Raw genomic sequence first — 17156 nt, 5'->3', positions numbered from 1 at the left:
TGACATTCTGAACCATCTTGTAGGACACATGTTCTGTCATTTTCTTGGTAGCACCAGAATTTTCTTTGGGATTGGAGCAAGAAACTTAAGGTACCAAAGAGACTTCACTTTTATTTATATTATCTTCATTTGTTTTCTGTTTATCCTGAGTGGGCTTAACATAGATGGCTGTGTTTATTGGAGGTTTAATTGTCTACGTCCAACGTAAATTACATTGTCATCACGGAACTACTAACTGCATTGCCTAACCTGTCTCAGTAGACAGCCTTGACTACTAGTACAATGAAATGGGACCAGCAAGACTGAATGGGTTATTAAACAATTTAAATCAAACTGTGGTTAATTTATCCTCCATCCTCCATGCCTGCTTTCTAGGGGAGACCGAGTTAACCATTTGTGGTATAGTGGTCAACAAATTTTCCAAGCTTCTATAAGTTGATGTGGCATCTATTTTACAAATATGCCATCATTATGGTATATGTTGTTTAGAAACTTAATTTTTTTGTAATATATTGTGGACATATTTCTAAGCCAATAAATACAGCTTACCTATGGTGACTTTTGATACGTATTGTAATGGATTTATCTGTTTCTCAGTTTCGGGAAGTGTAGGTTAGCTATTTTTACTGCTCATATCACTTTGTTATGTGTATATGTCTATATTAACGCACTTGGATTCCTAATTTGATTGGATTTCTAGGTATGGTGTTGTTGGATCATCAGTTATGCATACTTCTGATTTTAGTAGATATTGTGAAATTGCCCTTGAAGTATTTCCAAGGCCAGCACATAGCTGTGATATAATGGCAGTGCTGATTTTCACTGAAACTTGTACATGATGGATATTATCAATCCTTTAAATTTTTAGTCAATCTTATAGGTGAAAATAATATTTATAACTTAAGTCTAATTAAAATAGTAATGGCCATGAATAAAAAAGACCAAATAATGATGGGTTATTTATTTTAAAAAGTGCGTAGTCCACATTACCTCTAACCACAGGAGTCATCTTGGGAGTCACAGGTAGAAATATTGACCTTTTCTAAATGTAGTGCTTCTTGGAGGTTCATAAACTTCCTAGGCATAACTTAGAGTGGTTTTTTTTTCTTTTTCTATTTATTTACTTATTTATTCTAACAGAAAGATATCAGGGGCCAGATTTTAATATCAAAGAAAGAATTCCAGACTTAGAACACACAGGATAGGGGCAGCTGTGTGATTATCTGCTCCCAGTGCATCATGACAAGCTTGTTTCTTACTCTTCTCTCTTTAAGCCTTTCCAACTCATCACCTCCTATTGTTCCTTCCGGGTCCAGCCCCTAGAGGCGTGTCCTCCCCTTAAGCCCATGCTCAGGCTGAGTCAGCCCGCCGGTATGTTTTCCTTCTGCCTCCTGGCTTGCATCTACTTTGCAAGGTCGAGGATTTCCTTCTGCCTCTGCGTTTGCTCTTCCAAAGGGCTGTTTTCCTCTGCCTCTGGCATGTTCTGTGGTTTCCCTTAATTTTCTTCACAAGACCTTTCCATGTCGAGTATTACCCTATTATTTCCTTTTTGAATAATCTGGAAGGATTTCTGGTACTTTTCTCCTCCAGTAATAAGGGGCTGCTGCAGGGAAACAGCTGAAACAATTTTAGAATTGCAAGAATCATATAGTGAACTCCTATATTCTCTTCACCCAGATTTTCCCCCACATTTTTGTGTTATCTCTCTCTTATTTTCTCTCCCTTTCTTCCTCATCCTTCCCTCCCTCTTTGTGTCTCTCTGTCTCTCCTCCACATTGGTATTGTATGAACTATTTCTGAGTAAATTGCAGATACTCTCTCTTTAACCCAAAATATTTTTCAGCATTCACTTTCTAAGAGCCTGGATATTCCTCTTAACATTAACCTAGGTAAAGTTTTAAAATCATTAAATTTATCAGTAGAACAAATAGATTACATTAATATACAGTCTGTAGATTTCTCCAGTTGTCCAAACAATGTTCTTTATGGCAATGTATCCCTTTATTCAGGACCCAAAAAAGAATCTTGTATTGCATTCAGGTGATATGTTTCTTTAGTCTTATTTAATCTGTAACAGTTTCTCATTGTTTTTTTGTCTTTGATAGCTTTGGTGTTCTTGAAAGTTAGTGGCTAGTCTTTTGTAAAAGAATCCCTCAAATTTAGAATTTTTTGATATTCCTTATGAATTGTTTTAGGTTATGCATTTTTGGCAGGAATACTTCATAACTGATGTGTGTCTACCTCAGTGATTCATTCATATCAGGTGGTAAATGATGTTATTTTGTCCTGTTGTCTGTAACATTAATTTTGATTACTTGGTTCAATTAGTATCCACTAGGTTTTTCCACTTTAAAGTTAACAATCCTTTATAATGAATATTCTGTGGGAAGATCATTTAAAACTAAGTAAATGTCCTATCATCAAACTTTTGCACCATAGCTTTAGCAGTTACAGGCAATTCTTAGTAGAACCAATGGTAATTTAAAAAAATATGTTACCATTTATGCATATTGATTGGTGTTCTGCTCAGAGAAGTTGTGTATCATGGCTTGTGAGAAATGTTCAACAAATAATTTTATACCTGAAAATACTGAGTGAAAGAATGAGATGTGATCCACAGAACAAAGCAGGAACGGGGTTATCTAAATGGCTTAATACCTAACTGTGGAAAGAAATGCAAGTGGTACACTGAGCTCTTTAAGGGGTGGTTGATGAAATACATACAACGCTTAGCAAGGGAGATGAGTATGTTTTTAAAGGTAATAAGTTCCAGCCAGGGACGTAATGATGCCATAATTGGCAAGGTGTTCCGTAATTCTCTTGAGCTGACTGTAAGGCATGGCAGAGGACTGCACTGTTAGATGCATCTGAAATTCTATGTAGATAGTAAATCACTGGTGTTCCTCCTTAGCATTCATTGCTCTGGTAAGTTTCCATAACCCTTTAGAGTGTCTGAGGTTGACAGTGAAGGAACTGTACTTGATGTGCTATCAAAGATGAACTCAGCCTCCTCAGCTTTTATTCGTGTCTCTCCTTTCACCGTCCCTGCAGTCGGCCCTCCATGGAGACGTCTGTGTAGCAGATGCAGACCTGCTGCAGTGGTTATGTTTCCAAAACCTATACGATTCTCAGTTCTGTTCTATGTTCTCTCTAATCAGGAAACTGTAAGCAGTCTACTAATTGTAACTCCTCATTGTATGCTAGTTAAATAAGGTTCCCCAAATAAAGGTATTTAAATTTTGGAAAGTGACTTGAACTGATAGAATGTTCTTAATCATCCTGAGTAGGAGGAGTTTTAAAATCTGGCTTGTTGCTCAGGTTCAGGCCACCTGTTATGAATGGACATGTCATACCAGTTTATAAATTGTAAATCAATGCAACGTATTTACAGAGGAGTAGACATGACTTAAGTCTTTGGTTCAAATGGTGATCTGAATATTCCCTGTATCTAACTTTGTACTTAGTCTTTAATGGAAGGCTTAGTAAATATTGTCATTAAATCCAAGTAGAAGAAAATAGAAGTACCAAAGTTACTGACTGTAATGAAATACCAAGTAAATGAATGTGCAGTGAATAAACTTGTCATTTGGGGAAAGGAAATGATTGAAGAAGGCATTAAGGGACCAAGGGAAGTCTGTTGCCATTTTCATGTAAATAATGTTGATTTCTATGTAATACTAAACCGTATTTGAAAAATTTGAAAACTGCCTGGCTAAAACACATCTTCCTCTCTTCCATGAGGCCACAAAAATACCAGATTACTGTTTTGGTGTTGATATTACTAAGACAGTTTTATTACCAGATTCATAAATCCGGCCTCAATCTGGCCCACCTTTACAATTTTCAATAATAAAGGGAATTAAAAAAAAATACATAGGAAATCATAACAGGAAACCATGCTATATTTTTCTCTAAGATGGTAATAGAAATTGTGCTGCCAAACACTTTTTGACGCAGGAAGAAATACAGAGCAGTCCCAAAGAGAACTCAGCCTCTCTAAGTTCAAATATAAATGGAATCCGTGTGTCCTTATCCTGGAAAAGAGGGCAGGGGGGCAACATGGCTGAGTCTTTTTCATGAAGAAAAGCACTTTCAAGTAGTATGAAGTTGAAATGAGGATGTAAAGGAGAGTAAACATGCGGATGATCACAGAACACAATGACTTCCCGTTAGAAACCCAGTAATCACTGTGGAAAATCTCCAGTCATGGGGGAGCCCCTTCCTGACAGTGGGAGCACAGTGAGGCAGCCCAAGGAAAACTTGTGGAGAAGACTGTGATGTTATTTCTCCCTGTATCTTTGGAGATTCACTAGTCTGATAAATCGTTTGCACAAAATCCAGCCAGGCCTGTAGCTTTCCTGGTAATTGGTTTAACTAATAACAGGACATTAATCCTAAGGCAAAACTATACAAATGGTTAAAAATACTATCCATATTTATTTCACAGTTTTAATTATTCTTTTCTACATAGTTCCACCTACTTCATTATTTAGGTTTCTATTATAATCATGTCATATTTATTCTGATTTTTCTACAAGATAATTACATTCTATAATTGACATATATCTTAAAGAATAATCGACTCTAAAAATGTCTTCCTTCCCATAATTTCTCATTCAGGATTTTCCAAGGTAGAGTGTCCTCAGTGCTTGGGGCAAGAATTGTTGCCCTGTTCAATGGCTGTGTTGTATTCATAATTAACATGCCAATTGCTTTGTTTTTCAAAATTTCCAAAAGTTGATTTCTATGGTAGTAAAGTTTTCTATATATTCAAAGAAATTAGAGTAAAGATCACTGTGGACAAAGTACTGGTAAGTTAGAAAAAGTGAGAAGGCAAGTTACATTGTTATTTCAACAGTCAAATGTTTACTAGATGGGTTTACTAGATTGTATTTAGTAGATGGGTTGACATGGAAGTGTTGAGAAATACTGGGATATAGGACTTATTTTAAAAGTATTGTCAGTCCTACTTGATAAAATATTAAATGGTGAGATGAGGAGAGAATTCAAAAAGGACAATTATGATCAGGGCCTGAACAGCTGAGTAGATGATGATGCCATTTCTGTGCTAGGGAAGGCTGGGTTTCTCAGACTGTATAAGAAAGAGATCTGTTTAGCAGCTTTATATTCATATTAAAACCATGGGTTAAAATGTTGATTTTTGAGGAAGAGGTAGGACTCTGGGGTGCAGGGGGATGTTGAGGCTTGAGATATTACTGGGGATTAACTAGTGAAGGTTTGTTACTTATGGCCACAGGAAAGGATGAGACCTAGAGATGGAATATATAAGATCTTGGATCTATCACTTAGATATTGAGTAAATGAGGAGGATCCATTAAAGGAGACTGTTAATGATGGATAGATTCAGTTAGTGAAAACTGAAGGGTTGTATTATCCCTGAGGGGAAATGAAGAATGAGTTTCGAAAAAGAAAGGGGTAACAGGTAGCTTTCATATGGCATTGAAAGGCACAACAATTAAGTTTGGAAGTGAAGAAAGAAAATATCGTTGAATTTAAGTAAAAGTGCTGTATGGAAAGGGAGGGTAGGTTGTACTTTTATTATTGGCTAGGCCAAAGCAAAGGATCTTCCTAAGATGACAGTTGGTCCTGTAATGATGTTACCAGTGTCAGCCTGGCACAGTTACATGCTGATATCTTGTGAATTGCTTGAATGAATCCTATAAAATGAAGATGCATCTCAGTTGTACAATTTGAGATAGTCTTCAGTATTTCACATTACACACATATAGGACAGAACCGGCTGTCTTCATTTCAGCTCCTCAGTCTTCCAAAAAAAGCATGAATGTGATTTTTTTCCTGCGTTCCCATTTGCATTTGTCTCTATGCTTTTGCATGCATTGGCCACAGTAGACTATCTCATTAAGGTAAAATTGCTCAATAGTTCCAGACATCTTGGCATTGAGAAATGATGAGCAAGAGAGAAGAATGGGTGAGGAACCAAGTGAAATAAAAAGTGACATCCTAATAAAGAAGTGAAAAAGGAGTAAAGAAAGGATGGCCCTAGGAATCAAGGGAGTGGAGAAAGACAATGTATAGAAGGTAGAGTTTTGAAGGAAAGAGCTGTAAGGGCAAGGCCCAAGTGTTCTTCACCTACATTTTAGATACCAGTTCTAGAGAACAGTAAATGTCAAAAATATCACTGAGGTCAAAGAAGGCATGACTGTGGAAGATAATTTCAACTTGAGTATAGAATAGTTACAAAATTTTATTGTACACTTTCTTCCCCAACTAATGATTTAGAATGAATCTGGGCATTTTTGGTCTAGCCTGTCTAAATGCCACCGTTTAATTTCTCACTTGCTTTAAGTCTACCAATTCAGTTGCCAAATTTTGTTTTACTTTTGTGTCTGTTTACCAGACTAGAAAAATGAGCTCCTTTGACAGGGATATTTTCCTATTTCTACTTAACTTCCCATTTCCTTACAGAGCCTAGCATGTAGCAGATACATAATATTGTAACTGTGTTGACTATGGTGGTTATTTAATGTATGGATGAGTGAGATTTTGATGAATTAGTCAGCCACTTAAAAGGCAAGAAAAGTAAAAGTTTATAGAGACCAAGCATGGGAGCAGCTCTTTGAGGATAATTTTTTAGGAATGTTACGGCCATGACTGAGGAAATCATAGGTTTTGTAGACTATCCTGAGTTGGAATGTGTAAACATAGATTGTGGTATTGGGAATTGATCATCTGTTATATTAGACATTCTATAATAAAAATTATGAGTTGAGTTACAAAGTCCCATCAATACTTGTGGAGAGGTAGAATGCAACCCTTGTTTTCTTTCTACTTATACGGCATGTACCATTAGTGTCCTTTTCCCTACAGTGTTGTCTCAAACAGGAACAATCTAAAGAGGAAGATGTGTAGACTTATCCCTCTCAATAGAATCAATATATTTAGTTGCATTGCTCCTTTTGTGTGCAGTTTGTCCCTAGAAAATACTCATTTTCTCTGTATTATCTACTCTACTTTTAAAATTGCCTTGAAGGAGAGAATTTGTTGAGACTGTCGATAGGTCAATGGTAACACATTAAGTTGTCGAATATACTCACTTACTAATGGTTCTCAGTCATGAGAAGGAACAATGTATTACAGTCTGTGTGGATGACTTGAGTGAGACCATTCAGTGTCCCCATAGTACTGTCTGTTGCTGTTGTTGAACTTTCTGACTTCTAAAATCCTTCCTTTGTGTATCTGTATTCCATCCTACCATGCTGAGTATGATGAGTGTTTCCCAAAAGTGTGATATTATATTCATCTGTGTGAACTCAGTTCACTTAATTAGTACTGGAATTCAAAGAATGCTGAAGAAATATCTCCTCAGTAATGATAGATGGGGGAATAGGTGTTCTAAATAAGAGGCAGAGAGACAATAGGGGAAAAAAGGCAATTGTGCCTTTTAGATTACTCTTAGGTTCAGAAAGTCCAGAAGAGTGAGACTGCTAACCTTTACGGAGATTATGAGAAGGTGAAAAAAAGCCTATCAGCAGACAGCTTGCCAAGTTGTCAGAGGGTGTTTATTTCTAGGATATTGAAACATTCAGGCGAATAGTAGATGAACCTCCTCCTTTTGCTTTCCTTCTGGCTTTTAGTCAGCTGTTCTGAGTACGTTTAAGACTTTATTACCTTTAGAAAAAGTACTTATGTTAGTTCAATTTGGAGTAGTGATAGATTCAACCAAAGCACTGCTACATTGTCTAGTTAACTCATGGTCATCCTAGTTCATGGTACTACAGGGGATTCCCACCCACACCGCCTTCTCTTCCCCTTCTCTTGGAGAAGAAAGTTCTGGCTTGGAGAGAGCATCTGAATGCATCCACTGTAAAATGGTAAATTGTTGGATGGCACTCAGATGTGCAGCATTTCAGGATCAGTTAATGTGCCTTAATGTAAATAGCTGCATGGCTTGAATCCTGTTTGCTTTGTTTCTTTGTCCACCTCAAGCTCTTAAATGTTATATTTTTATCTTTATCAATATTCATACCAATTTTGATTCACTTTGTCTTCTTTTAAGTCTCCTTTTCCCAAAATATATATATAATGAGCTCCTATTGACAGGGATTTTGTCTTTCTATTATTTTATCTTATGCTGCAGTGTCAGAAAGTAAAATCTTCATTAAAGCATGTTAAATAAAAGTGTAAAGGAATGAGTGAGGGGTCACAATATTAAGAGAACATAACAAAAAAGGAGTGATCACGCCATACAAATAGATGTGATGTTATTTGAGTACTTTGGGAATCTCATGTTTGACAGTGTTGAAAGAGAAGAACATAAACTTCAGTGAATTTTTTCAGTGATGTAGAAAATGTAAATAGTTTAGAGTTCTTGCTCGACTTATGATGGGGTTACATCCTGATAAACCCTTTGTGTACTGAAAATATTATAAGTAGAAAATGTATTTAATACAGCTAAGCTACCGAAAATTATAGCTTAGCCTGGCCTATCTTAAACGTACTCAGAACACTTAGATTAGCCTATAGTTGGGTAAAAATCATCTAACACAAAGTCTGTTTTATGATGAAATGTTAAATATCTCACATAGTTTATTGAATACTGTACTGAACGTGAAAAACAAAATGTTTATATGGCTACAGGATGTTGTCAGTGTATCAGTTGTTTGTCCTTATGACAAGGGGCAAACTGGGAGCAGTGGCCTGCTTTTGGCTGCTGGAGCAAGTGTATTTTACCTCATTGCTAGCCTGGAAAAAGATAAAAATTCAAAATTTGAAGTATAACTTTTACTAAAAGTGTATTGCTTTCACACTATTGTAAAGTCAGAAAACTGTAATGTAAACCACCACAAGTCAGGAAAACCGTATTTTTAAAAAATACATAATTGATATTATCCATAAAAATGTCTGAATTTGGGAAATTAGAAAAGGATCACTCTCTGGGGCCTCCTTTGTTCCATATGAATGTTACATAATTGTCACTTTGCCATGGCTCCCAGTTTGCTGACCCTTTTGACTTTGCAGAAAAGGGGCAAGACCACCACTGATAACAGTCTGGGTCAGATTTATTGGGATGCAAGGGAAATGAGCTTAATTGAACTAAAAAAACTCTGTTGCCTATGGAAATATAAGGGCTTCATTGTTGTGCCAATTACTACAACTTTTGTTTGATACTGCTTAAGAAATCTGTATTCCTTAAGATTTTCCCCAGCATTAATAAAGTATAATTGACAAATTAAATTGTAAAATCTTTAAAGTATGATATAAAATTGTAAGGTATATAAAATAATATTTAAAGATGATTTGATGTGTGTATACACCATGAAAGAAGTGCTCTGGTTTAGTTAATTAAAACATGTCACCTCATATATTTACATTTTTCTTGTGAGAACATTTAAGTTCTAAGAAAATTTCAGTTGCATAGATAGTGCTACCAATTATAGTCCCTATGTTATACATTAACTCCTCAGTCCTTCTTCATCTTATAACTGAAAGTTTGTACCATTTTTCCAACCCCTCCCTATTTCCTATACCTCATTGCCCCTGGCAATCACTTTCTATTCTGTTTCTGTGAGTTTCACTTTGATTTTTTTTCTTTTTAGATGTCATATACAAATGATGCCATGCAGTATTTGATTGATCTTTTTATCTGGCTTATACCGGTATAATGTCCTCCAAGGTACACCCATGCTGTCAGAAATGACAATGTTACCTTTTTAAAGATTTAGTAATAGTTGTGTGTGTGTGTGTGTGTGTCCTTTATCCATTCATCATTGATGGGCACTTGTTTCCATAATTTGACTGTTGTGAATAATGCTTTTAAGAAGATGTGAGTATAGATATCTCTGTGAGATTACTTCATTTCCTTTGGATATCTACCAAGAAGTGGGAATGCTGGATGATATGGTAGTTCCATTTTTAGTTTCAAGAGGAACCTCTATATTGTTTTCCATAGTGGTTGTACTAACTGACATTTCCATTAATAGTATACAAGCTTTCCCTTTCTGCTAATTCTCACCAGCATTTGTTATGTTTTGTCTTTAATCTTAGTAGGCATCCTAACAGATGTGAGATGATATCTTATTGTGGTTTTGACTTACATTCCTTCATGATGTTGGACACCTTTTTCCTGTTGGCTATTTGTATGTGTTCTTTGCAAAAATTACTTCAGTTTTTGCTCATCTTAAAACTGGATTGTGTGTGTGTGTGTGTGTGTGTGTGTGTATGTCTGTATATTTGCTATTGAGTTGTTTGTGTTCCTTCTGTATTTTAGATATAAAGCCCTTATCAGTGGTGATTTGGAAATAATTTATCTTGTTCTGTAGATTACCTTTCATTTTGTCAGTGAAATACATGGTTAATGAAATGTTGATGAATGGCTTTCATTTTGCTGAGCAGAAATTTTTTTTGCAGGGGGGATTTTTTTCATCTTTTTTTTATTAAGGTATCATTGATACACTCTTACAAAGGTTTCACAAGAAAAACAATGTGGTTATTACATTCACCCTTATTATCGAGTTGCCCCCATACCCCATGCAGTTACTGTCCATCAGTGTAGTAAGATGCCACGGAGTCCCTATTTGTCTTTGAGCTACACTGTCTTCCCCGTGACCCCACACACACCACGTGCACCAATCACAATACCCCACAATCCCTTCTCCCTCCTTCCCCACCCCTCTGCTTTGGTAACCACTAGTCCCGTCTTGGAGTCTGTGAGTCTGCTGCTATTTTGTTCCATCAGTTTTGCTTTGTTGTTATACTCCACAAATGAGGGAAATCATTTGGTATTTGTCTTTCTTTGCCTGACTTATTTTACTGAGCATAATACCCTCTAGTTGCATCCATGTTGTTGAAAATGGTAGGATTTGTTTCTTTCTTATGGCTGAATAGTATTCCATTGTATATATGTAACACATCTTCTTTATCCTGAGCAGAAACTTTTTAGTTTTATCAAGTGTCATTTATTTTTGCTTTTGTTGCCTTTACTCTTGGTGTCAAATCCCCCCCAAAAATTATCATCAAGGAACGTGCCCCTGTTTTCTTCTAGGAGTTTTATGATTTCAGGTATTCAAGTCTTTAATTCATTTGATTTGATTTTTGTGTGTTGTGTAAGATATTTATCAAGTTTTATTCTTTTACATGTGACTGACTATCCAGTATTTCCAACAGCAATTACAGAAGAGACTGTTCTTTCCCATAGTGCATTATTGGCTCCTTTGTTGATAACTAATTGACCATATATGAATGAGGTTATTTCTGGGATCTGTGCTGTTTCCATTGGTCTGTGTCTCTGTTTTTATGCTAATATAATATCATTTTGATTAATATAGCTTTGTAATATACTTTGAAATCAGAAAGTCTGATAACCTTTGGCTTCTTTCTTTCTCAAGATGACTTTGGCTATCCAAGGTCTTTTGTAGTCTCATATAAATTTCAGGATTGCTTTCTACTTCTATGCAAAATGCCATTGGAATTTAGAGGAAGATTGCATCAAAACTGTAGATCACTTTAGGTAGTATGAACATTTTAATAATATTAGTTCTTTGAATCTATAAAGACAGAATTTCTTTCCATTTTTTTATGTCTTCTTCAGTTTCTTTCATCAGTGTCTTACACTTTTCAATGTATAGATTTTTCACCTCCTTGGTTAAATTTGTTCCTAAGAATTTTATTCTTGTTGATGCTAGTGTAAATGGGCTTGTTTTCTTTCTGACAGTTCATTATTAAGATATATAAATGCAACAGATTTTTGCATATTGACTTTGTATCCTGTAGCTTTTCTGAATTATTTTATTGGCTCTAATGTTTTTTTTTATGGAACTTCAGTGTTTTCTATGTACAATATGTCATCTGTAAATAGGGACAGTTTAACTTTTTTCCTTACCAATTTGGATGGCTTTTATTTCTTTTTTAATAGAAATAAAGTTGATATACAGTATTATATTGATTTCAGATATACAGCATAGTGACTTGATAATTATATAAATTACTAGATGATTCCCACAGTAAATATAGTTCTTCCTGTTACCATATGAAGATACTGCAGTATTATTGGTTATTTTCTATATGTTGTACTTCCATTCCTGACTAACTTATTTTACAATTTGCAGTTTTCCACTTTATCCTCTTCAACTATGTCAACCATCCCCTACCTACCACCCTATGGTACCCAATGGTCTGTTGTCCATATTTATGGATCTATTTCTTTTTTGTCTGTTTTGTTTTTTAGATTCCACATCTAAGTGAAATAATATGGTATTTGTCTTTCTCTGCCTGGCTTATTTCACGTAATACTGTACTTTCTATGTTCATCCATGTTGTTGTAAATGGCAAGATTTCCTTTTTTATGATGAGTAAAATTCCATTTGTATATGTACCTCTTTTTCTTTATCCATTCATCTGTTGATGGGCATATGGGATGCTTCCATATCTTGGCTATTTTAAATTAATGCTAGAATAAACATAGGTGTGCATATGTCTTTTCAAGTTTGTGATTTTATGTTCTTTGGTCAAATTCCAAGAAGTGGAATGGCTGGGCCATATGGTATTTCTATTTTTAGTTTGTTGAAGAACCTCCATTACTGCTTTCCACAGTGGTTGCACAAGTTTATATGCCCACCAATGTGTAGGAGGGTTTCCTTTTCTCCACATCCTCGCCAATGCTTATTATTTCTTGTCTTTTGGATAGTGGCTATTCTGGCTTGTGTGGGGTGATACTTCACTGTGGTTTTGATTTGTATTTCCAAGATGATTAGTGATGTTGAGCATCTTTTCATGTGTTTGTTGGCCATCTGTACGTATTTGGAAAAATGTATGTTCTGGTCCTCTGTCCATTTTCTTTTATTTCTTTTTCTTGCCTAATTGCATTGCCTAGGACTTCTAATAATATGATGAATAAAAGTGGCAAGAGTGGGTATCCTTGTGTTTTTCCTGATCTTAGAGGAAAGGTTTTCATCTTTTCACCATTAAATGTGATTATAGCTATGGGCTTGTCATATATTGCCTTTATTATGTTCAGGTGCATTTCTTTGATACCTACTTTGTTGTTTTATCATAAATTGATGGTGAATTTCTTCCAGTGCTTTTTCTTTATCTATTGAGATCATTAAATAATTTTTATCCTTCATTTTATTGGTGTGGTATATCACAGTGATTTGTAGCTGTTGAATCATACTTGCATACCAGAATAAATCCTATTTGATCACAGTGTATGATTCTTTTAATGTATTGTTGGATTTGGTTTGTTAATATTTTGTTAAGGATTTTTTCATCTATGTTCATCAGGGATATTGTCCTGCAATTTTCTTTTTCAGTGTGTCCTTGTCTGGTTTTGGTATCAGAATAGTGTTGTTCTTGTAAAATGAGTTTGAAAGTGTTCCCTCCTCTTTTATTTTTTGGGAAGAGTTTAATAAGGATTAGGATTAATTCCTCATCAAATGCTTGATAAAATTCACCATTGAAGACATCTAGTTCTGGAATGTTTTGGTTGGGAAGTTTGTGATTACTGATTTAGTCTCTTTACTAGTAATTGACCTGTTCACATTTTCTATTTTTTTCATGAGTCAGTATTAATACATTGTTGTGTTTCTAGAAATTTATCCATTTCTTCTTGGTTCCAATTTGTTGTGTAATTGTTCATTGTAGTTTCATTATTCTTTGTATTTCTGTGGTATCAGTTGTAATGTCTCCTCTTTCATTTATAACTATTTATTTCAGTCTTCTCTCTTCTTAGTAAGTCGAACTAAGGATTTTTCTCTTTTGCTATTTTTTCATAAAAGCAGTGCTTAGTTCCATTGATTTTTTTCTATTGTGTTTTTAGTCTTTATTTTATTTATTTCTGATTTTCTCCTTGTTATTTCCTTCTTTTTGCAAACCTTGGAATTCATTTTTTCTTTTTTTTCTAGTTACTTAAAGCATAAAGTTAGTTTGCTTATATGAGATATTTTTTTCTTAATGTAGGTGTTTGTCACAAAGAACTTCCCTCTTAGAACTGCTTTTGCTACATCCCATAGTTTTGTGTGTTGTGTTTTCATTTTACTTGTATCAAGATATTTTTAAATTTCTTTTTTGTTCTCTTCTTTGACCCATTGGTCATTCAGGAGCATATTGTTTAATCTCCATATATTTATGAATTTTAGTTTTTCTCATAATTGACTTCTCATTTCATACCAATGTGGTCATAAAATATGCCTGGTATGATTTCAGTCTTTTTAAAATTTATTAAGACTTGTTTTTTGGCATAGCATATGATCTAGTTTGGACAATGTTCCATGGACAGTTGAGAAGAATATGTATTCTGCTGCCATTGGATGAAATGTTCTATAAATACCAGTTAAATCCTTCTGGTTTAAAGTGTCATTTAAGGCTGATGGTTCATTACTGAGTTTCTGGTTGGATGATCTATCCATTGTTGATAGTGGTGTATTGAAATCCCCTGCTATTATTGTATTGTTGTATATTATTCCCTTCAGCTATGTTAATATTTGCTTTATATATTTAGATGTTCATATGTTAGGTGTATAAGTATTTATAATTTTTATGTCCTTTTGATTAATTGACCCCTTTATCATTATATAATGATTTTGTCTATCTTTTCTTATAGTCATTGCTGAAAGTCTGTTTATGTATTTCATAAAACTGTTTATGTATAACAGCTTATGTTAAGCTGAATAATAACTTCAGATGCATACCATTAGTCTTCTACCCTTATGTTTTATGTGTTTTTTTTATTTTGGTATCATTAATCTACAATTACATGAGTGACATTATGGTTACTAGACTCCCCCCATCATCACATATTATGTTTTTGTTGTCACAGTTTTCATCTTTTTATACTGTATATGCATTAACAAATTACTATTAGTTATTTTTAATACTTTTGCCCTTTAACTTTTGTTCTAGAGTTATAAGTCATTTATCCATCACCATTACAACATTAGAGTATTCTGAATTTAACTATGTATTTTCCTTTACCAATAAGTTTTATACTTTCATATGGTTTCCTCTTACCAAGTAACATCTCTTTTTTTTTTCATCTTGAAGAACATAACATCTTTTAACATTTCTTGTAAGGCTGGTGTAGTAATGATAAACTCTTTTAGATTTTGTTTGCTTGGAAAGTTCTCTATCTCCCTTTTAATTCCGAAGAACCACTTTGCTGGGTAGAGTGTTCTCAGTTAGTAGTAGTTTTCTTTCAGCACTTTGAATATGTCATCCTGTTCCCTTCGGGGCTGCATGGTTTCTGTTGAAAAAATATTGATAACCTCATGTGATTTACCTTGTAGATAACTCTTTGCATTTATTTTGCTGCTTTTAGGATTCTCTCCTAGTCATGAACTTTTGACAAGTTAAATATATTATGCCTTGGTATGAGTCACTTTGGGTTCTATTTTTTTAGTATTCCCTGGGATTCTTTGATGTGGATGCCTATTTTTTTTCCCATGTTAGGAACATTTTCAGCCATCATTCCTTTGAATAAGGCCTCTACTTTTTCTCACTCTCCTCTGCTTCTGGGACCCTTATAGTGTATATCTTACTCTGTTTGATGGGGTCCATAAGTCCCATAAACTGTCTCCACTTTTTTAGTCTTCTGTTTTGTTTTGTTTTGGCTTATCTGGATGGATTCTAATGCCCTTTCTTCAGTTTCATTGATCCTGTCTTCTACTTGATCTACTCTACTTTTGAACCCCTCTATTGAATTTTTCAGTTCATTTGTTGTATTCTTTAACTTTGTGTTTTATATTTGGTACTTAAAATATTTTTCTCTTTGTTGAAATTCTCACTTTGTTCATGCATTGTTCTCATGACCTCAGCATCTTTATCACCATTATTTTGAACTCTTTATCAGCTGTATCCCTTCTCTTCATTCCATTAAGATCTGTTTCTAGATGCTTGTCTTTTTGTTTGTTTGTTTGGAACATATTCTTCTGTTTCTTCATTCTTCTTGCCTCTCTGTGTTTCTGTGCATTAGCTAAAACAGCCACCTCTTCCCATTGTGACAGAATGGTCTTATGTAGGAGATGAAATGGGTTGGTCAGCCTGCCCAAGCTTCTAGTTGTCTCTCAAACTTCTGTGATTATCTAATCCTCCTCCTTTGTTCTTAGTGGCTCCAGTAAGTGTGGTTGTGCCAAGATCCAGTAATGTTCCAAAGAAGAGGATCACAGCTATCTACCCTTCCAGGTAGAAACTGGGAAATAGATGTTTTGGCTGCTCCCTCTTTTGTGAGCCTGGGTGTGTAGCCGTGCCACACGGGGTTCTCCTGTGCCTGTCAAAAGCTATTTCTTTATTTTCTGTAGTCCCATAAGCCTGTAATGCAAGCTCCCTTGGCTGTTAGAGCCAGGAGATCTTGGGGCTGTTCCTCAATGGCCATCACAAAGGCTAGGGCACCACATATGTGTATAAAACCTCCTTCCAGAAATACTGGTAACTTGGTTTTATTATTGGAGTGGGCTGGAGGGAGAAGCTGTGAGACATGTGTGTCTGCTTCCCTGGTCTCTGAGGAAGATTGCAACGCGTCCTTAGATGCCTCCTAAATTAGAAGACTGGCCTTTAGACAGCGGCTTTTAAAGTACACAAATAAATCTCTCTCAGGCAAAGACTGAGACAGGCAATTTTGCGTTTCCTCTATGCTGATCCCTGGGATGACGGACTTGGTGAATGTTTGCACACCAGTTTTGAGAATTCTTTATTTGCTGTACCCTTGTGAGTCTCATGGACACAGGCTTCATTGGCTTTTAGAGCTCGGGGTTTTGTGAGCCCATCCGTTTTTATAGGAATCTTAAAAGTTGGGTGCTAGATATGGGATCCAAGCCTTTTGCTCTTGAGGTAGAAGCTAGAAGTTGGGAATTCCCTCCGTTATACGGTGCTGTGCTGGGTGTGAGGTTTATGGTAAGACTGTGTCTTAGCCTTTCCTGTTGGTTTCCTTGTGGATATTTTCTTACTTGTCTGGTATGTAGGAGCTTCTTAACTAGTTTCTAGATGTCTTTCAGAGGAAATTGTTCCATGTGTAGTTGTACATTTGGTGTGCCCATGGAGAAAGGTAACCTCTTGTAGCATCAACTTGGTTTACCCCAAACTCTAAAAATTTTGAATCTTGTTCCTCAGTCAAAATTTTAACTTTGCTCTAACATTGTTTTCCCAAATTTGAAGTGTTCTTTTTAATAATATTTAAATCTGGTTTT

The 17156-nt window shown here is 35.2% G+C and overlaps 1 pseudogene; it reads right to left on the bottom strand.

Annotated features, from left to right (window-relative positions):
- Positions 1–147: 147 nt before the first annotated feature.
- LOC118908795 (transcription elongation factor A protein-like 8) lies at positions 148–3906 on the bottom strand (annotated as a pseudogene).
- Positions 3907–17156: the final 13250 nt, after the last annotated feature.

The sequence above is a fragment of the Manis pentadactyla genome, chromosome 18, assembly GCF_030020395.1.
Source record: "Manis pentadactyla isolate mManPen7 chromosome 18, mManPen7.hap1, whole genome shotgun sequence".
NCBI classification, from domain to species: domain Eukaryota; kingdom Metazoa; phylum Chordata; class Mammalia; order Pholidota; family Manidae; genus Manis; species Manis pentadactyla.
This window is presented reverse-complemented; position numbering and strand designations above follow the sequence as displayed.